Here is a 22,947-nt window from a genome sequence, read left to right on the forward strand (position 1 = left end):
GCTTTTATATATACTTTATATATAAAATTATATATATAATAATTATATATATATATATATATATATAATTATATATATATATATGTGTGTGTGTGTGTGTGTGTGTGTGTGTATATATATATATATATATATATACATATATATATATATTTGTTTTCTGAGGTTTTTGCGGGTGTTTGTATGTAGGTCTTTGGTTATTCGGGTTTTCTCCCACGTAAAATTGGAAGTGTCTTGGCGACGTTTCGACGAAGTCTCATTCGTCATCTTCAGGCTTCAACTTTGTGCTTCTGGAAGCAATGTGTGATTGCAGCTGTGTCTTCCTTTTAACTGCTAGTGGGGTTTGAACTGATTGGGTGGGAGCTTGGCTGTGCTCTGATTGGATGGGTTTTTGTGCTCTGATTGGCTGGGGTGTGTCCTGTTTGGGTGGGGGCTTGGTTGTGCTCAAATTAGTCTGAGTTGCAGGGGGATTTGAGCTGGTGAGCTGCACTGCTGCTGTTTGGCTTCGTGTTCGTGGTCGTGCTACATCTTCGTAGTGGGTGTCAGTCTGCTGCATGTATGGATTGGAGGGGTTTGAAATGGCTAATGTTGCAGCTGCGGTCTGGCTTCTGGTCCTTGGTCGTGCTTCCTGATCAGTGTGGGTTTGGGTGTGCTTTCTGGGTGGATGTGTGGTGGTGACATCCTGTGTGGACCTCGTGAGTGTGGGTCTGGTGTCATTCCTCGTGTTAGGGACACGTTTGTCAATAAGGGCAGGTTTCCAAATGGCTGGTAGGCGGGAGGTATCATCTCGTTTGTTCATGCTGTGTGGGCGTTTTTCTATCTCGATGGCTTCTCTGATTATTCTGTTGTTAAAGTGTTCAGTTTTGGCGATAGTTCTGGTCTTTTTAAAGTCAATATCGTGTCCTGTGACTTTAAAGTGTTGGACCAGGGAAGAAGTTGGTTCCTCTTTTTTGAATGAGTTCTTGTGTTCTTCAATGCGTGCACTTATTCTTCTGTTGGTTTGTCCAATGTATGTGGTGGGGCAGACAGTGCATGGGATTTCATATACTCCTTGATTTTCTAACTCAATTTTGTCTTTGGGGTTTCTTAGGATGGTGGATATTTTTTGGTTTGTGCAGAATGCTGTCTTGATGTTATGTTTGTGGAGGATCTTGCTGATTCTGTCTGTGGTGCCTTTTATATATGGGAGGAGGGCTGTGCCATTTTCTTGCTCTCTGTCTTGGGTTTTAGTGGGGGGTTCTTTTTGGATTAGTTTGGTAATCTTATTTCTCTGGAATCCATTGGATGTTAGTACGTTTGTGAGAGTGTGTAGTTCGGTTTTTAGGTGTTGTTCGTCAGCTAAGCATTTTGTTCTAGAGATGAGTGTCTTGGCTACGGAGTTGATCTGTGCTGGGTGGTGGTGTGAGAGTGCATGCAGATAGCGGTTAGTGTGTGTTTTCTTCTGGTAGATGGTGTGTCCTAGGGAGCCATTGGGTTTCTTGTAGACTAAGACATCTAGGAAGGGAAGTTGGTTGTTAACTTCTGTTTCCATGGTGAACTGTATTTTGGGGTGTAGGCTATTGAGGTGTGTGAGGAAGTTTTCAAGTTTTCTTTCCCGTGTGGCCAGATTATGAAGGTGTCTACGTATCTGAGCCAGAGTTTGGGTTTGTGATCAGATTTTTCTAGAGCTTGGGTTTCAAAGTGTTCCATGTAGAGGTTGGCAATGACAGGTGACAGGGGTGATCCCATGGGTGCTCCTTCTATTTGTTTGTATTTTTGTCCATTATAAATGAAGTATGTGTTGGATAGGCAGTGGTTGGTCAGATCTAGGATGTGCTCGGGGGGTTATATTTGTTTTGGATAGCTGTCAAGGCTTCTTTGATTGGCACTTGGGTGAAGAGGGATATGACATCAAAGCTTACGAATAGGTCGCTGGGCTGTAAATTTTGTTTCTTTATGATCTCTGAACTGGAATGAATTTTTTACGTGTGAGGCGATGGATTCTGTATAGGGCTGTAATTGTTTGGCGAGAAATTTGGCTAGGTTTTGTAGAGGTGAGCCTATGGAGCTGACTATGGGTCTGAGTGGAGTTCCTTCTTTGTGTATCTTGGGGAGACCATAGAGCTTGGGGCATCTGGGTGATTTCTCTCTGGGAATGATTCTTTGTTGGATTTCTTCGCTGATGGGGGAGGCTTTTATTTTGGATCTAGTGGTTTTTTCTAGGTAGGTGGTGGGGTCTGTTTTTAAGGGCTTGTATGCAGGGTCTTGGAGTAGGTTGGTTAATTTGGTTTGGTAGTCAGATGTGTTCATAACCACCGTGGTGTTGCCCTAGTCTGCTGGTAGGATTATTATGCTGGTGTCTTTTTTCAGGTTAAGTAGTGCTGTCTGTTCCTCTTTGGGTAAGTTGCTTTTGGATGGCTTGCTGCTGCAGAGGATGTTGGTGATGTCGAGTCTGATTTTGTTAGCATCATCGGGGTTGATTTTGGTCAGGCTGGTTTCAACTCCACATATAATGGTTTCAGTGGGGATGTATTTGGGAGTGACTGCAAAGTTGAATCCTTTGGAAAGGACATCGGTTTCAGCTTTGGTGAGGATCCTGTCTGATACGTTATGCACTGTTTGTTTCATGTATGGCTGTGAGGGGGGAGGGGTTTGTTTCTGGCATTCTTGTAGTCTTCAGAGTTTGTTGGTGTGTGTCTGTCTTGAGGGTGGTCTGTGTTTCGGCCCTCCAGACGGCGAGTTGTTTGGATTTGCCCCAAAGTGCAGGGTGGATCTTGTTGCTGAGTTTGAGGTGAAGTGTGAGGAGATCTTTGTTGATTTGATCTAGGAGGAATCTTTTGTGTGAAGTTCATTTCTGATTAGGCCAATTCTGTTCTTTTTAGGATGCGTTGGCTGCAGAGTTGGAGTGGAATTTCAATTGGAAGCATGTGGGGATTAAATTTTGATCTCGGCAGTTTCAGAGGAATGCAAGGTCACATAAAATGGAAGCTCTTTGGACTTCTAGTTTTCATAGGTCCTGGTCAGATGGTGGATTTCCTCCCGTAGAGGTGCAATATTTGTTTTCTGAGGTTTTCATGGTGTTTGTATGTAGGTCTTTGGTTATTGGGTTTTCTCCGTAAAATTGGAAGTGTCTTGGCGACGTTTCGAAGTCTCATTCGTCATCTTCAGGCTTCAGCTTGTGCTTCTGGGAGCAATGTGTGATTGCAGCTGTTTCTTCCTTTTAACTGCTAGTGGGGGTTTGAACTGATTGGGTGGGAGCTTGGCTGTGCTCTGATTGGATGTGGGTTTTTTTTGTGCTCTGATTGGCTGGGGGTGTGTCCTGTTTGGGTGGGGGCTTGGTTGTGCTCAAATTAGTCTGAGTTGTAGGGGGATCTGAGCTGGTGAGCTGCACTGCTGCTGTTTGGCTTCGTGTTCGTGGTCGTGCTACATCTTCGTAGTGGGTGTCAGTCTGCTGCATGTATGGATTGGAGGGGTTTGAAATGGCTAATGTTGCAGCTGCGGTCTGGCTTCTGGTCCTTGGTCGTGCTTCCTGATCAGTGTGGGTTTGGGTGTGCTTTCTGGGTGGATGTGTGGTGGTGACATCCTGTGTGGACCTCGTGAGTGTGGGTCTGGTGTCATTCCTCGTGTTAGGGACACGTTTGTCAATAAGGGCAGGTTTCAAATGGCTGGTAGGCGGGAGGTATCATCTCGTTTGTTCATGCTGTGTGGGCGTTTTCTATCTCGATGGCTTCTCTGATTATTCTGTTGTTAAAGTGTTCAGTTTTGGCGATAGTTCTGGTCTTTTAAAGTCAATATCGTGTCCTGTGACTTTAAAGTGTTGGACCAGGAAGAAGTTGGTTCCTCTTTTTTGAATGAGTTCTTGTGTTCTTCAATGCGTGCACTTATTCTTCTGTTGGTTTGTCCAATGTATGTGGTGGGGCAGGCGGTGCATGGGATTTCATATACTCCTTGATTTTCTAACTCAATTTTGTCTTTGGGGTTTCTTAGGATGGTGGATATTTTTTGGTTTGTGCAGAATGCTGTCTTGATGTTATGTTTGTGGAGGATCTTGCTGATTCTGTCTGTGGTGCCTTTTATATATGGGAGGAGGGCTGTGCCATTTTCTTGCTCTCTGTCTTGGGTTTTAGTGGGGGGTTCTTTTTGGATTAGTTTGGTAATCTTATTTCTCTGGAATCCATTGGATGTTAGTACGTTTGTGAGAGTGTGTAGTTCGGTGTTTAGGTGTTGTTCGTCAGCTAAGCATTTTGTTCTAGAGATGAGTGTCTTGGCTACGGAGTTGATCTGTGCTGGGTGGTGGTGTGAGAGTGCATGCAGATAGCGGTTTGTGTGTTTTCTTCTGGTAGATGGTGTGTCCTAGGGAGCCATTGGGTTTCTTGTAGACTAAGACATCTAGGAAGGGAAGTTGGTTGTTAACTTCTGTTTCCATGGTGAACTGTATTTTGGGGTGTAGGCTATTGAGGTGTGTGAGGAAGTTTTCAAGTTTTTCTTTCCCGTGTGGCCAGATTATGAAGGTGTCGTCTACGTATCTGAGCCAGAGTTTGGGTTTGTGATCAGATTTTCTAGTGCTTGGGTTTCAAAGTGTTCCATGTAGAGGTTGGCAATGACAGGTGAGAGGGTGATCCCATGGGTGCGCCTTCTATTTGTTTGTATTTTGTCCGTTATAGATGAAGTATGTGTTGGATAGGCAGTGGTTGGTCAGATCTAGGATGTGCTTGGGGGTTATATTTGTTTTGGATAGCTGTCAAGGCTTCTTTGATTGGCACTTGGGTGAAGAGGATATGACATCAAAGCTCACGAGTAGGTCGCTGGGCTGTAAGTTTTGTTTCTTTATGATCTCTATGAACTGGAATGAGTTTTTACGTGTGAGGCGATGGATTCTGCATAGGGCTGTAGTTGTTTGGCGAGAAATTTGGCTAGGTTTTGTAGAGGTGAGCCTATGGAGCTGACTATGGGTCTGAGTGGGGGTTCCTTCTTTGTGTATCTTGGGAGGCCGTGGAGCTTAGGGCATCTGGATGATTTCTCTCTGGGAATGATTCTTTGTTGGATTTCTTCGCTGATGGGGAGGCTTTTATTTTGGATCTAGTGGTTTTTCTAGGTAGGTGGTGGGGTCTGTTTTAGGGCTTGTATGCAGGGTCTTGGAGTAGGTTGGTTAATTTGGTTTGGTAGTCAGATGTGTTCATAACCACCGTGGCGTTCCCCTTGTCTGCTGGTAGGATTATTATGCTGGTGTCTTTTTTCAGGTTAAGTAGTGCTGTCTGTTCCTCTTTGGGTAAGTTGCTTTTGGGTGGCTTGCTGCTGCAGAGGATGTTGGTGATTTCGAGTCTGATTTTGTTAGCGTCATCGGGTTGATTTTGGTCAGGCTGGTTTCAACTCCGCATATAATGGTCTCAGTGGGGATGTATTTGGGAGTGACTGCAAAGTTGAATCCTTTGGAAAGGACATCGGTTTCAGCTTTGGTGAGGATCCTATCTGAGATGTTATGCACTGTTTGTTTCATGTGTGGCTGTGAGGGTGGAGGGGTTTGTTTCTGGCGTTCTTGTAGTCTTGAGTTTGTTGGTGTGTGTCTGTCTTGAGGGTGGTCTGTGTTCCGGCTCCCCAGACGGGGAGTTGTTTGGATTTGTCCCAAAGTGCAGGGTGCATCTTGTTGCTGAGTTTGAGGTGAAGTGTGAGGAGATATTTGTTGATTTGATCTAGGAGGAATCTTTTGTGTGAAGTTCATTTCTGATTAGGCCAATTCTGTTCTTTTTAGGATGCGTTTGGTGGCTGCAGAGTTGGAGTGGAATTTCAATTGGAAGCATTTGGGGATTAAATTTTGATCTCGGCAGTTTCGTAGGAATGCAAGGTCACATAAAATGGAAGCTCTTTGGACTTCTAGTTTTTCATAGGTCCTGGTCAGATGGTGGATTTCCTCCCCGTAGAGGTGCAATATTTGTTTTCTGAGGTTTTCTCGGGTGTTTGTATGTAGGTCTTTGGTTATTCGGGTTTTCTCCGTAAAATTGGAAGTGTCTTGGCGACGTTTCGGCGAAGTCTCATTCGTCATCTTCAGGCTTCAACTTCGTGCTTCTGGGAGCAATGTGTGATTGCAGCTGTTTCTTCCTTTTTAACTCCTAGGGGGGGTTTGAACTGATTGGGTGGGAGGTTGGCTGTGCTCTGATTGGATGGGGGTTTTTTTTTGTGCTCTGATTGGCTGGGGGTGTGTGGTGTGTTGGGGGGGGCTTGGCTGTGCTCAAATTAGTCTGAGTTGTAGGGGGATCTGAGCTGGTGAGCTGCACTGCTGCTGTTTGGCTTCGTGTTCGTGGTCGTGCTACATCTTCGTAGTGGGTGTCAGTCTGCTGCATGTATGGATTGGAGGGGTTTGAAATGGCTAATGTTGCAGCTGCGGTCTGGCTTCTGGTCCTTGGTCGTGCTTCCTGATCAGTGTGGGTTTGGGTGTGCTTTCTGGGTGGATGTGTGGTGGTGACATCCTGTGTGGACCTCGTGAGTGTGGGTCTGGTGTCATTCCTCGTGTTAGGGACACGTTTGTCAATAAGGGCAGGTTTCGAAATGGCTGGTAGGCGGGAGGTATCATCTCGTTTGTTCATGCTGTGTGGGCGTTTTTCTATCTCGATGGCTTCTCTGATTATTCTGTTGTTAAAGTGTTCAGTTTTGGCGATAGTTCTGGTCTTTTTAAAGTCAATATCGTGTCCTGTGACTTTAAAGTGTTGGACCAGGGAAGAAGTTAGTTCCTCTTTTTGAATGAGTTCTTGTGTTCTTCAATCGTGCACTTATTCTTCTGTTGGTTTGTCCAATGTATGTGGTGGGGCAGGCGGTGCATGGGATTTCATATACTCCTTGATTTTCTAACTCAATTTTGTCTTTGGGGTTTCTTAGGATGGTGGATATTTTTTGGTTTGTGCAGAATGCTGTCTTGATGTTATGTTTGTGGAGGATCTTGCTAATTCTGTCTGTGGTGCCTTTTATATATGGGAGGAGGGCTATGCCATTTTCTTGCTCTCTGTCTTGGGTTTTAGTGGGGGTTCTTTTGGATTAGTTTGGTAATCTTATTTCTCTGGAATCCATTGGATGTTAGTACGTTTGTGAGAGTGTAGTTCGGTTTTAGGTGTTGTTCGTCAGCTAAGCATTTTGTTCTAGAGATGAGTGTCTTGGCTACGGAGTTGATCTGTGCTGGGTGGTGGTGTGAGTGCATGCAGATAGCGGTTTGTGTGTGTTTTCTTCTGGTAGATGGTGTGTCCTAGGGAGCCATTGGGTTTCTTGTAGACTAAGACATCTAGGAAGGAAGTTGGTTGTTAACTTCTGTTTCCATGGTGAACTGTATTTTGGGGTGTAGGCTATTGAGGTGTGTGAGGAAGTTTTCAAGTTTTTCTTTCCCGTGTGGCCAGATTATGAAGGTGTCGTCTACGTATCTGAGCCAGAGTTTGGGTTTGTGATCAGATTTTTCTAGTGCTTGGGTTTCAAAGTGTTCCATGTAGAGGTTGGCAATGACAGGTGAGGGGGTGATCCCATGGGTGCGCCTTCTATTTGTTTGTATTTTTGTCCGTTATAGATGAAGTATGTGTTGGATAGGCAGTGGTTGGTCAGATCTAGGATGTGCTTGGGGGGGTTATATTTGTTTTGGATAGCTGTCAAGGCTTCTTTCATTGGCACTTGGGTGAAGGATATGACATCAAAGCTCACGAGTAGGTCGCTGGGCTGTAAGTTTTGTTTCTTTATGATATCTATGAACTGGAATGAGTTTTTTACGTGTGAGGCGATGGATTCTGCATAGGGCTGTAGTTGTTTGGCGAGAAATTTCTTTGTGTATCTTGGGGAGGCTGTAGAGTTTAGGGCATCTGGATGATTTCTCTCTGGGAATGATTCTTTGTTGGATTTCTTCGCTGATGGGGGAGCCTTTTATATTTATTTTGGATCTAGTGGTTTTTTCTAGGTAGGTGGTGGGGTCTGTTTTTAGGGGCTTGTATGCCGGGTCTTGGAGTAGGTTGGTTAATTTGGTTTGGTAGTCAGATGTGTTCATAACCACCGTGGCGTTGCCCTTGTCTGCTGGTAGGATTATTATGCTGGTGTCTTTTTTCAGGTTAAGTAGTGCTGTCTGTTCCTCTTTGGGTAAGTTGCTTTTGGGTGGCTTGCTGCTGCAGAGGATGTTGGTGATTTCGAGTCTGATTTTGTTAGCGTCATCGGGGTTGATTTTGGTCAGGCTGGTTTCAACTCCGCATATAATGGTCTCAGTGGGGATGTATTTGGGAGTGACTGCAAAGTTGAACTTTGGAAAGGACATCGGTTTCAGCTTTGGTGAGGATCCTATCTGAGATGTTATGCACTGTTTGTTTCATGTGTGGCTGTGAGGGTGGAGGGTTTGTTTTCTGGCGTTCTTGTAGTCTTCGGAGTTTGTTGGTGTGTGTCCGTCTTGAGGGTGGTCTGTGTTTCGGCTCTCAGGCGGCAAGTTGTTTGGATTTGTCCCAAAGTGCAGGGTGGATCTTGTTGCTGAGTTTGAGGTGAAGTGTGAGGAGATCTTTGTTGATTTGATCTAGGAGGAATCTTTTGTGTGAAGTTCATTTCTGATTAGGCCAATTCTGTTCTTTTTAGGATGCGTTTGGCGGCTGCAGAGTTGGAGTGGAATTTCAATTGGAAGCATTTGGGGATTAAATTTTGATCTCGGCAGTTTCGTAGGAATGCAAGGTCACATAAAATGGAAGCTCTTTGGACTTCTAGTTTTTCATAGGTCCTGGTCAGATGGTGGATTTCCTCCCGTAGAGGTGCAATATTTGTTTTCTGAGGTTTTCATGGTGTTTGTATGTAGGTCTTTGGTTATTCGGGTTTTCTCCCGTGTAAAATTGGAAGTGTCTTGGCGAGCTTTCACGAAGTCTCATTCGTCATCTTCAGGCTTCAGCTTCGTGCTTCTGGGAGCAATGTGTGATTGCAGCTGTTTCTTCCTTTTAACTGCTAGTGGGGTTTGAACTGATTGGGTGGGAGCTTGGCTGTGCTCTGATTGGATGTGGGTTTTTGTGCTCTGATTGGCTGGGGTGTGTCCTGTTTGGGTGGGGCTTGGTTGTGCTCAAATTAGTCTGAGTTGTAGGGGATCTGAGCTGGTGAGCTGCACTGCTGCTGTTTGGCTTCGTGTTCGTGGTCGTATACATCTTCGTAGTGGGTGTCAGTCTGCTGCATGTATGGATTGAGGGGTTTGAAATGGCTAATGTTGCAGCTGCGGTCTGGCTTCTGGTCCTTGGTCGTGCTTCCTGATCAGTGTGGGTTTGGGTGTGCTTTCTGGGTGGATGTGGTGGTGACATCCTGTGTGGACCTCGTGAGTGTGGGTCTGGTGTCATTCCTCGTGTTAGGGACACGTTTGTCAATAAGGGCAGGTTTCAAATGGCTGGTAGGCGGAGGTATCATCTCGTTTGTTCATGCTGTGTGGGCGTTTTCTATCTCGATGGCTTCTCTGATTATTCTGTTGTTAAAGTGTTCAGTTTTGGCGATAGTTCTGGTCTTTTAAAGTCAATATCGTGTCCTGTGACTTTAAAGTGTTGGACCAGGGAAGAAGTTGGTTCCTCTTTTTGAATGAGTTCTTGTGTTCTTCAATGCGTGCACTTATTCTTCTGTTGGTTTGTCCAATGTATGTGGTGGGGCAGGCGGTGCATGGGATTTCATATACTCCTTGATTTTCTAACTCAATTTTGTCTTTGGGGTTTCAGAACAGACAGCACTACTTAACCTGAAAAAAGACACCAGCATAATAATCCTACCACCAGACAAGGGGAACGCCACGGTGGTTATGAACACATCTGACTACCAAACCAAATTAACCAACCTACTCCAAGACCCTGCATACAAGCCCCTAAAACAGACCCCACCACCTACCTAGAAAAACCACTAGATCCAAAATAAAAGCCTCCCCATCAGCGAAGAAATCCAACAAAGAATCATTCCCAGAGAAATCATCCAGATGCCCTAAGCTCTCGGCCTCCCAAGATACACAAAGAAGGAACCCCCACTCAGACCCATAGTCAGCTCCATAGGCTCACCTCTACAAAACCTAGCCAAATTTCTCGCCAAACAACTACAGCCCTATGCAGAATCCATCACCTCACGTAAAAACTCATTCCAGTTCATAGAGATCATAAAGAAACAAAACTTACAGCCCAGCGACCTACTCGTGAGCTTTGATGTCATATCCTCTTCACCCAAGTGCCAATCAAAGAAGCCTTGACAGCTATCCAAAACAAATATAACCCCCAAGCACATACTAGATCTGACCAACCACTGCCTATCCAACACATACTTCATCTATAACGGACAAAAATACAAACAAATAGAAGGCGCACCCATGGGATCACCCTCTCACCTGTCATTGCCAACCTCTACATGGAACACTTTGAAACCCAAGCACTAGAAAAATCTGATCACAAACCCAAACTCTGGCTCAGATACGTGAGCGACACCTTCATAATCTGGCCACACGGGAAAGAAAACTTGAAAACTTCCTCACACACCTCAATAGCCTACACCCCAAAATACAGTTCACCATGGAAACAGAAGTTAACAACCAACTTCCCTTCCTAGATGTCTTAGTCTACAAGAAACCCAATGGCTCCCTAGGACACACCATCTACCAGAAGAAAACACACACTAACCGCTATCTGCATGCACTCTCACACCACCACCCAGCACAGATCAACTCCGTAGCCAAGACACTCATCTCTAGAACAAAATGCTTAGCTGACGAACAACACCTAAAAACCGAACTACACACTCTCACAAACGTACTAACATCCAATGGATTCCAGAGAAATAAGATTACCAAACTAATCCAAAAGAACCCCCACTAAAACCCAAGACAGAGAGCAAGAAAATGGCACAGCCCTCCTCCCATATATAAAGGCACCACAGACAGAATCAGCAAGATCCTCCACAAACATAACATCAAGACAGCATTCTGCACAAACCAAAAATATCCACCATCCTAAGAAACCCCAAAGACAAAATTGAGTTAGAAAATCAAGGAGTATATGAAATCCATGCACCGCCTGCCCCACCACATACATTGGACAAACCAACAGAAGAATAAGTGCGCATTGAAGAACACAAGAACTCATTCAAAAAAGAGGAACCAACTTCTTCCCTGGTCCAACACTTTAAAGTCACAGGACACGATATTGACTTTAAAAAGACCAGAACTATCGCCAAAACTGAACACTTTAACAACAGAATAATCAGAGAAGCCATCGAGATAGAAAACGCCACACAGCATGAACAAACGAGATGATACCTCCGCCTACCAGCCATTTGAAACCTGCCCTTATTGACAAACGTGTCCCTAACACGAGGAATGACACCAGACCCACACTCACGAGGTCCACACAGGATGTCACCACCACACATCCACCCAGAAAGCACACCCAAACCCACACTGATCAGGAAGCACGACCAAGGACCAGAAGCCAGACCGCAGCTGCAACATTAGCCATTTCAAACCCTCCAATCCATACATGCAGCAGACTGACACCCACTACGAAGATGTAGCACGACCACGAACACGAAGCCAAACAGCAGCAGTGCAGCTCACCAGCTCAGATCCCCTACAACTCAGACTAATTTGAGCACAACCAAGCCCCCACCCAAACAGGACACACCCCAGCCAATCAGAGCACAAAAAACCACATCCAATCAGAGCACAGCCAAGCTCCCACCCAATCAGTTCAAACCCCCACTAGCAGTTAAAAAGGAAGAAACAGCTGCAATCACACATTGCTCCCAGAAGCACGAAGCTGAAGCCTGAAGATGACGAATGAGACTTCGTCGAAACGTCGCCAAGACACTTCCAATTTTACGCGGGAGAAAACCCGAATAACCAAAGACCTACATATATATATATATATATATATATATATATATATAAAATTTATATATATTTATACAGTATACACTTTATACTTTATACACTTTATACTTGAAACTTTTCTGCAGTCTGTGCTCTGACTATGATTGAACGCTGTTGCCATCTTAGGCATCAGCAAACTGAGATGGACAGGAATTAGACAATGGCTGTCAGAAGATCAGACTATTTACTACTCGGGGAATTAAAAACAAAGAAGGAACATTACTGATTTCACAGTCAGGAAGAATATAATACAAATAGTATTAGGATACAATGCAGTCAGTGACCAAGTAATACCGATTAGATTTTCCAGACAAGTTTTTATTATGGTGGCTATTTATTCTTCAACTACTGATGCAGAAGAAAAAAAGGCTGATGAATTGTAGGATCAAGTTAAATGAAATCAGAAGAACATGTAAGATGTGCTGCTTGTGACTGGAGAGTGGAGTGTCAAATTTGGAAATATTATGGAGCAACATGTAATTGGATTGTATGGTCCAGGAAACCAAAGTGAAGCAGGCAGTATACACAGTTTTCAAACAACCAAATATTCAAACAACCAAAATGATATTCTGTATATATGGAATATATATTGTAGAAAGCTGTATTAGAAGATTAATGTACTGGAAGAATATTAATGTGGATTAATGTGGAAAAACTGGAGGAAGAAAAATTAATAGCCTTTGCTATGCTGATCAGCTATTCCATAATGATGAAAGTCAAGGAGCACAGTGAAAATATGGGGCTAAAATTATATATAAAGAAAATCAAACTAATGATAACAGATACAATGACCTTCCTTAGAATCAACCATGAAGATATTGAAATAGTGAGTAGCTTCTGCCTTTTAGGATCAATTATCAACAGGAACAAGCAGCCTAGAAATATGCTGCACCCAAGCACTTAGGTGAGTTGCAATGAGGACCTTGGAAAAAATATTCAAACTTGTGATGCTTCTATACTGTATCTACCAAGATCAAAATAGCGCAAGCAATGATGTTCCATGTGATAATCTATGGAAGCAAAAATTGGACTTTTGAAGACATAGGAAAGAAAGTATGAATGCTTTTGAACTTTTTAATTGAAGAAAATTGCTGAGAATACTATGGTAGGCAAGAAAACAAAGAAATGGGTCACTGAACAAATCAACCCAGAGTTTCCAATCGCGCTCCAATGATTAGGTTCAAATTATCCTACTTTAGACACATTATGTAAAGACCTAACTTCCTAGACTGTTGGGAAAGATAGAAGAAAAAAGGAAAAGGATGATCAGCAGCAAGAAGAATAGACTCAGTTACAGTGGTGATGTCGTGTCCCACTCCTCCGCTGACGGCCAGGTCAGGGAAATCCGAATCAGGCTTGCCTCTGCAGCTCTGCCCAAAGTCCTAGCAAAGTCCTCAGAGCAGGCAGGAGACCAGAAAGTGACTTCAGCAAGATAAGTTCGACTTTGCCTGACTCAGAGACTGCCAGAAAGCAGATCCTTTATATAGGCCATGGAGTGTGGCTCTGTGACTCAGCACTCATTAAGGCCTGCCCCTCCCTTCCTTCTGTTGCCTCCGCCTATCCAGTCTTCTGATGCGAGGGTCACTCCAATCAGCAGCTGTTGGAAATAAACTTTCCTCAGGGTCACATGCTGTGGAGGAGGGGGAGGGGTCTAGCTGCTCCATTTGCCTGGGCATGGAGCCAGGGCTGGGGCCGGGGGGTGCTCCCTCCTCTGCAGCCTGCTTGGGCATGGAGCCAGGACTGGGGCCGGGAGGCATACATTCCTCCGTGTTCGGGAACAGATAAGAAGGCCCCGGCTGCTGTGAGAGCGGGCAAGACACAACAGGTGATAAGTGCACTGTTCAGTCTACTGACTGGAAAAAAAAAACAATTTAGAGGCAGATTGTCATGGAAAAAATTATGGTTGCCAAGGCTTAACAATGATTTGATGGCGCATCATCATTAATCATCAAACAGAACTGTGTGTAGATATATTTACTACTCTGAGAATTAGATTACGAGGGCTTCACTCTACCTTCTAACCAAATAAAAATTGTGGAACTCTTGGTCTTGAAGATATTACCTAGATTGGTAACAAAACATCTGTCAGCAAACAACTAAGCTCAGAGAGCACTAAGGACTCTATTCAACCCTGAGCTACATATATTGTCTTCTAAAATTAGCATTCACCTAATTATTAGGAAACAGGCTTACCTCTAGGAAGTCTTTATAATGCTTGAATGCTCATCCCTATCATCAGTTTGCCTAACAATATTAATATCTGAAATGAGGCCATAGTTTATTTGAATTCAGTGCCCAGCATGATTGACAAAGTTCAGTCCCTGCAAATAATAGACTTGCTTCCATAATACCTTTAGCCCAATCAACACTGACTCAGTCAAATCTTCTTACTACTGTTAAAAATCATTCATTGAGAGACCACAGAATCCGTGTCCAGTTATACCTAATACGGTATATTGTAGAGTAGTGTATAATGGTTTATACTAATCATAGAGCAGTTTTACAAAATCAGTAAATATGTCCAAAAAAGAACATACAAATGTCCACTGAGAAATATAAAATTTAAAAGTACTAAAAATGCACAAATAAATGGTAAGTAGAATAAACTTTTCTGTGGTACAGGAGACTGAACTATTAGTTTGTGTTTGGTAACACCAATAGAAGATAACCAGGTTGTGAGCTGAGAAGAGTGGTATAGGAATAAACAAATCTGATGGTTTTTAGATGGTTCCTGTATGCTTGTATGCCAAAAAGCAATAGCACTTCTCATCCTCTGCCCTTCCAGAATAACTTAACAGCAGGATAAGGATTGAGTGCCAATTTATATAGAAAGGGACACTGAAACTTATGTAACTGATTTAGTTCAGTTAAACTGAGAGTGGCAGGATTTTGTTTTTCCAATAACATTAAAGACAAAGTTTTGATCTTACCCAGGAGAACATTCCAGCAGCAAACAGAAGACATTAGAGAGCTAGTTAGATGGATGGAAGTTTGGCCTTCCTCCACACTTCAATGGGAATGTGTGTGTAAATGGAATACTGAACATTCTGAAAACTGGACTTCAAAACACATTTCAGTTCCAGATTTGTGTGAGTCCCCAATATATTTCTAGGCAGGTAAGTAGATAAGTATATAAATGATAGATAGATAGATAGATAGATAGATAGATAGATGGATGGATGGATGGATGGATGGATGGATGGATGGATGGATGGTCGGTCGGTCGGTCGGTCGGTCGGTCGGTCGGTCGGTCAGACAGACAGACAGACAATTTGGTGTAATGGTTAAGGGTATCAGGCTAGAAATTGGAGACTGTGAATTCTACAGACCTGCCTTAGGCTCAAAGCCAGCTGGAGCCATTCATTTTCTTTCAGCTGTAGGAAGGAGATAATGTCAAATCGCTTCTGAAAAACTTTTGCCAAGAAAACTGCAAGGATATGTCCAGACGGTCTTCAAGAATTAGACACGATTGAATAGAAGATATTATTTTATTTAAAAAATTAAGGAATAAAAACAATACAAATTTTGAAGAAAAAAATAAGAAAAGGAAACTAATAAGTAAGAGAAATATGCACAAAGAAAGAAATAGAAAAGAGAAAGAAAAGAAAAAAGGATAAGGACAATGCAAGGCAAGGCTCTGGTTTTCTTAATATATTTAGTATATTTATATTTTGCCTTCTCTATTGTTTCAACCTAATTCCCTTCTTTCCATATTTTACTCTTTCTAATCACCAAACTCATAAATCATGTTATTTTTTTTCTTTTTTCAGGAAAATGGCCATACGGTTTTCTAGTCACTAATAAATATAGTTATTGTTCTTCCTCTAATCAAGCAAAGTTGCCATCTTTGCTGGTTCTTCGTTAATTGAAAACATGGCTGCAATTAAAAAAAATCGTAGGAAAATCTATAGTATTTACTGTTCTGTCACTGGGTTCTGTCACTGGGTTCAGTCTTTGTATTTTCATATCAAAATTGTATCAAAACCCACAAACATTTGTTAATTTTTAAGGAAATAGAGAAAGTTCTAGCAGAAATTCCAGAATAAGTATATAACATTGCGAAGCAAATATTGTAAGATAGAAATAAATTGATTTGGTTTTTTTAAAAAAAATCATCAGGTCTCAATTACATCACTCATGTTGCTTCAGAAGTTTTATTAAGTTTTATTCTGCGCAAAGAATAGTTCCCAAACCACTTTCATGGAAGATAAGGAGAGGAATAAAGAGGTCACATAAGTCTTATCCAGAGGAGAGAGCTCTCTCTTAAATATTTGCAGCTTCCTTTTGGCAGATGAAACTGAAATGTAAACCTTCATTTTAAAGAATGTGTGTCTATAGATAAAAGGGAAAAAAATAACCTGAATTTAAAAAGGTTCAAAAGAGTAACTTTATATGACAAAACGAAACAAGTGCTTTGCTGCTCTGTCCTTGGTTCTTGCTGCCATCTTTTATCCAACTTTTCCTACAGACCAATTTTTAACTACCATATTTTTCAGAGTATAAGACACACCTTAGTTTTTGGGGAGGAAAATAAGAAAAAAAAGAATCTGCCTCTGCCTACCTGCATCCATTGGTATCCATCTGGCTAGCATCCTTGCAGCAAGTAGCAAACAGCCAGGTTAGCTTCAGCCCATTATTCCAGCCTGATTCAGCATGAATGGATTCATTCATTGGCAGGTGGATTGGCCTCCCGGAATATCCCCAATCAGCAGTTCCAGGCTGCAGGGATTGTCACAGACCATCACCGCCTCCATGCCTTGCATTTTTGGCCTCTGTGCCTTGTGTTTTCAGCCTTCAAACACTCTGTTTCAGACCTGTTCAAGGCTGTGGGGATCACTAGAGCACAATGCTGCTGATCACTGCCTCTGCGCATCACCTTTTCAGCCTCCGCACATCCCGTTTTTGGCCTCTGTGTGTTGTATTTTCAGGTGGTTCCCGGCAGCAGGGGTGATGTGCTCTGGTGATCCCTGCAGCCTTGAACAGGCCTGAAATGGAGCATTCAGAGGTTGAAAACCCAAGGCACAGAGGTTAAAAGCACAAGGCACGGAGGTGGCGATGGTCTGTGACAATCCCTGCAGCCTGGACCAGGTCTAACATGTGACAGGTGGAGGCCAAAAATGGCCCCAGGGTGGGGGCTGGGGGGTCGGCGGGGCTACATTCAATGTATAAGACGCACTCAAATTTTCACCCTCTTTTGGGGAGGGAAGTGCATCTTATACTCCAAAAAATATGGTAATATTGTCATAAATAGCAGCCAGAAGTTTAGATGGCAATCTAAAATAGTCAATCCTCATAATCCTAATTTTCTGGGACACCTTCCTCTTGGTTGAAAATGACAGGTTTCCAAATGTCAAAACGATCTGTAAATAAATCCCTTCAATTTGTTCACTCTATCCTCAGCACAATTCTTTCTCAGTTGTTGACACCTGATATAAATATTCTAATCTGATTACCAACTGAAGCTATGTTTATGGGAAAAATGATTCCTGTGACAGAAATATTGATTATATAAAGACTTAATAGACATAAAACCTTCATTGAAGGTTATGGACTATAATCTACTATGTTGGTCCAGAGCAGGCTGTTAGATAAATGTTTTTCAGCTTGCCAGTCTAAAGGTATGTGAGAATAATTCCTGTGCTTCTGTGCCAAGATAGAATTAGAAATGGGGTTTTGTGATACCTATTCCAGTCCTTTACTTATATACTTACAACCTCATTTACATACCAGAGGTGGTATTCAGCAGGTTCTGACCAGTTCTGGACAACCGATAGCAGAAATTTTGAGTAGTTCGGAGAACAGATAAATACCACCTCTGACTGGCTCCACCCCCATCTATTCTCTGCCTCCTGAGTCCCAGCTGATTGGGAGGAAATGGAGATTTTATAGTATCCTTCACCTGCCATGCCACCAAGCCACGCCCACAGAACAGGTAGTAAAAAAATTGAATCCCACCACTGATACATACATACATACATACATACATACATACATACATATATGTTAAGACTTTGTCAGCATTTTGATTATATATGTCAAAAATGCCTATGGCTTGTTCTTGATATATAAAAAATGTGCTTTTTAAAATAAGGAATGCAAAAAGTACAATAACAGCTTTAAAATACAATAGGACATCGAAGGGGAGTTAAAACTGAATATTCAAGAAGATACTTAGTCAAATCATTTGGATATGCAGTGTACAATAATTGCTAAGCATTGTAATACTTAGTGATACGCCTGTATTACTGCACAAAGAACACAGTGCATAGTTAAGCTTATTGTAGAAACTATTTCTTTAAGCTCTACACAATGATTCAGATAAACTTTGTAAAACCACTCAACCCCTTTAATGCACAGAAGTCATAAATATGTGCGGCTATGATACTGAACAGTGGGGGTAGACATGGGTAAGCTTTGTACGTGACAAATTTTGGAAGAGACACATCACAAGCTATTTAAGCAAACAAATATTAGTAATTGGATCTCAGAGTGTTTGATAGTCAGTCAGTCAGTTAATAACTTAGTTAAAAACAAGACTATAAGGGTCTGGCTTTCTCTCTTATTATTGTTGTGACCCAGGCCCAAGTAGGTAGTAGTAGACACAATCAGTTCAAAAAAAAACAGACTTTATTAGAACAGCTGACAATTAACTCATTCTCAGTGTAGTCCAAACTAAATCAAAACAAATTCTTCATAACACAATTCTTTAGTCTTATCACCAACCTTGATCTAATTAGGCAAACTGCCAAAGGCTTTTCTTGGCAAAAGTTCAAAAGCAGAAGATGCTGACAAGAAATAAATGCAGCAAGACAAGGAGCAATGCTATCAATGTTGTTTTCAGGCAAAGAGCCCAAATGCCGTTGCTGGTCTTTTAAGCCTTTTGGAAGATCCAATCATCTCTTGGCCCTACTCCCAAGTCGTCCTCTTTGCTTTAGCTGCTCTTGCCTTCTGGCAGCTCTTCTCATGCGTGCATTAGGAACAGACTCTCCTGTTCCTCTGCCTCACTATTGTCAGCCTCTGGAGGCTCCAGAGTCCGCACATGACTCCCAGATAGCCCTGGCCCCACCTCTGCCTCCAACGCAGAGCCCTCATCCGGGCCTTCCCCAGCCTCCAGAACTGGCCCATGTTCTTCCTCAGCCTCATCACTGTCGGACTCCGTTGCCAGCTCCGCAGGCTGCTGGCGGACCACAACAATTATTTTCTTAAAGAATGGCATTCCCATCTAAGGAGTGAGCATGCTAGATTATTTTTAACTTTTCCCTAGGAATAAATACCAACTTTGGGGAAAGGATACACTGTAGTTTTCATTAGAATGTCATGGTTTTAACTAGAGATTATTATCAGCATCTCACTGAGCTTCCCAGGAGCTGATGAATGTCTTCATTCTGAGAAAAACCATGGTAAGATGAATGCTAGTAGAAATGAAATGAAAATCATTTAGCATGCGTCCTTCTTAGTTAAAAGATCAATTTTTTAAAGTATTTCAGGATAGGCTCTTGATCCCCCCCCCCCACCATTCTTTTCACAACAACAGTGCCCTCAGAGATCTTCCACTAATTTTTTCCTTTGTATATCAGTAGGAAGGGCACTATATTTCTAGCTTCTTGCCCAGGGTCCACATACAATGAGAGACAGCAAAATGATCTACAAAGGACCCATGATTTTGTAGCATAGAGATTTCTGGAAAAAACAAACAAATTTATGTCATAGCGATAGAAGCATTACAGAGAGTTCCCAGAAGGAAATTTTGGCTGCCAAATATAACCTCCTGGGTGAGCCTCAAGCTCCAAATGCTAACAATTGCTAGCTGTTTGATCCATAAATCATTTATAACATATTTTATTGTATATTAGTTTGTACTTTGGTCTCCTTTTGAAAGCTAAACTAGATGATACATACATTGTGCCCTGTTCTGTTCCAATTCTAAATTACTACAAAGGGAGCCTTCTCTCTGCCCTCAGTTTTTTGGGATGAAAATTCATTCATTCATTCTTCTATTTTTGGAGGGTGGGGGGGAGAGAAAAATTCAGGGTCTCTTCCCAGAATGAGAATATTATGCTGTCACTTACTTTCTTTCTTTGTTACGGCAATACCAGTCATATTTATTATTTGTAAAATGCCACAGACATTAGACATTAAATTATGCAGCAGATACAAACCTTAGAAGTCTAGCTTTGTTATATGATCATCATTTATTTAATAAGTATACTATGTGAAATTTTAGAATAAACTATCCTTGGGACTGTGCTCTTGCAATAGATTCGTTTGTGTTTGTTTGTTTGTTTATTATCAGGCTTCTTAACTACCCATCTCCCTCATACATTTATTTAAGTGCCTTTGTTTTTAAAAATTAATAATCTACAACAGGGGTGCCCAACCTGTGGGCCGTGGCCCACTGCCAGGCCGTAGGCTAATCAGCACCGGGCCGTGTGAGTGGCTTGCCAGTGCGAGGGTCTCTGTGTAAAAGCATGTCCCTACTCACATGAGCCATATGGGGGTGCTTGTGGTCCCACTTGTGTGAGCCTCCTAGTGGCTGCTTGTGGCCTCACTTGTATGAGCCTCGTCATGGGCACTCAGGGTCCGATTCTCACGAGTGTTGCTATGAATATCACGGGAGCTCGTGTGCATACATGGACGTGCACATGCACTTGCCCCCTCCCACAAAATCATTCTCTCTTTCCACCCTTCCCCCCCCTCCAGGCCACCAACCTGGAAAGGTTGGGGAACTCGGATCTACAATAACAAGGAGTCATGTACTGTTATTAAGAGCTGTGGGGGCGCAGTGGTTAGAATGCAGTATTGCAGTCTAATTCTGCTGACTGTCCACTGCAGCAGTTTGGCAGTTCAGATCTCACTGGCTCAAGATTGACTCAGCCTTCCATCCTTCCGAGATCAGTAAAATGAGGACCCAGCTTGTTGGGGAAAATATGCGGATGCTGTAAACTGTTTAGGGAGGGCTGTAAAGCACTATGAAGCTGTATATAGGTCTAAGTACTATTGCTATTGCAGCATTAAAAATAAATGTTTTATCATGTTTTCAGAAATGAAGAGGAGAAGAAGAAAAAGTTAAGCCGTAGCAATTGGGAAGAAATGTAGACCTTGTGACAAGCTACAGAAATACATTTCTTAATTCCCTTACAATTTAGACAGGCAGCAGAAATTGAAGGTTGTTGTACCTTCCACTGATTAATCAAATGTAAATTGGCCACATTTCTTGGTACCAGCCTGGTGTTTCATTACACTGAAAGTCCCTTTATTAGCAAAGAAAACAAACTCATTGATTATTGAACCAATCAACTCAGAGATCTCACTCAAAGCACAAGTGATCAGACTCAAATTATCCCACTTCAGACACATATAGAAAACACTCTAATGCTAGGAAAGGTGGAAAAAAAGAGAAAAGCATGACAAGGGAAAAGGTTATAGTGGTGCTGGGTGCACTACTGGAAAACTTGAAAAACCAGGTTAGGATTCAATTATCACTGAGAAAATCTATGAGGTCACTAAGAGTCAACAATGAACTAATGGGATATAATCAATTACTTTAGGATCATCAGACCGGACAGACGTCCACATATAATCTGCAAATCCATCAGTGTAATGTATATAATTAAACGTACCTGCCAAAGTAAAATATTCATCACAGAGGTAAAACAATATACAGTAAATCTCTCCTGTGATTTTCAAATCTAAAATCTAGATTCTGACTCAAAAATAAAAACCATCTGTTGCAAAGCAATTAATTCAGATTTCTGACTAATTGCAGCAGGGATATAATTTGCATGCTGCCAAAAAGGAAAGTTGTCTTAGTGCAGGGATCAGATACTTTTCAGACCTCAGTCTCCACAGCAAAGGTAATTCATTATGAATAAGCATTGGAAAGAAGACATGATTTAGATTGTTTTCTGGAAAAACTCAGATCATGTGTACGATCTGAAAAGTTTTAATATCTTAACAAGAAAAAAAGAAAGAAAACCCACAACAGAATTTTGTTTAATATATTTTGAACAGAATTTTGTTAGTAGAAAAGGTACAGTAAAGAGCAACCAAATGATCACTCTTATCACGAAAGATTGTAATACATGTTTATTTAGAAAGATGCTATATAAAGGAGATGTAAGAGCAATGTACAAAAATATGCCTGTGTCAGGAAGACATTAGAGAGGGATATAAAAAAAGACTTACGTGAAGGAAACAGTTGAAAGGATATTTATCCTTCTCACATATTAGAAGTTGGAAAAGCTGAAGGAGGTGCAGGGATTTGGGCAAAAAAAAAAAGGGAAAGAAGTTAATTAAGTTCCTTTCTAGGAAACTTAATGATCACCAACTTTGAAAGAGGTTTAGCCAATTTTGTTGACAAGGAAACTCCCTTGGTCCTGTGGAATTATTCTATATCTAATTGGAAATCAGTTTCTTTAAGCTTCATTAAAAAAAGACCTCACAGAAATGACTTTGGAATGAATACTTAACAAAGCTATCAAACTTATTTTTATTCTGGTCTTTGTGCCAGAAAACACAGTACCATATGTACTCGTGTTTCTCCTCTGCAGAGAAACCTATCCTTGAATTTTTAACCAAAGTACCATGAAAAGTATGACATGTGGATAGGCCAACCGGCATTTTGCATGGTATTTTGGTTAATAGATGGGCTTATACATGAATATATACAGGATATACAAGTACTTAAAAAACATTACCGTATATATAGACTTGAGATAAGCCCTTGTGTTTATAAGCTGAATCCAATTTTGGGATACATTTTAAAATTCTTGGCTTATCTGTGAGCATACATCAAATATGTAGATATATAAAACACATAATGCCTAACAGCTATAGATATAAATAATAAGAATAACATGCAGTAACACTACAACAAAAACAATAAAAGCAATGCACACAATAGTTATGAGCTGTAGGGTTCTTGGTGCTCTCTGAGCTTGGTTGTTTTCTTTGCAGACATTTCATTACACAACTAGCTAACATCATCAGTACTAGAAGGCAGAAGGTTTGCTTTCTGTTTATATAGTAATGGTTCACCATGTTAGTGTTGGTGGGAATGTTCTTGGTGGTTCCTTGATTAGGCTTTTTTCAAACTGCCTGAT

This window comes from Ahaetulla prasina, chromosome 2 (genome assembly GCF_028640845.1).
Source record: "Ahaetulla prasina isolate Xishuangbanna chromosome 2, ASM2864084v1, whole genome shotgun sequence".
Lineage (NCBI taxonomy): Eukaryota > Metazoa > Chordata > Lepidosauria > Squamata > Colubridae > Ahaetulla > Ahaetulla prasina.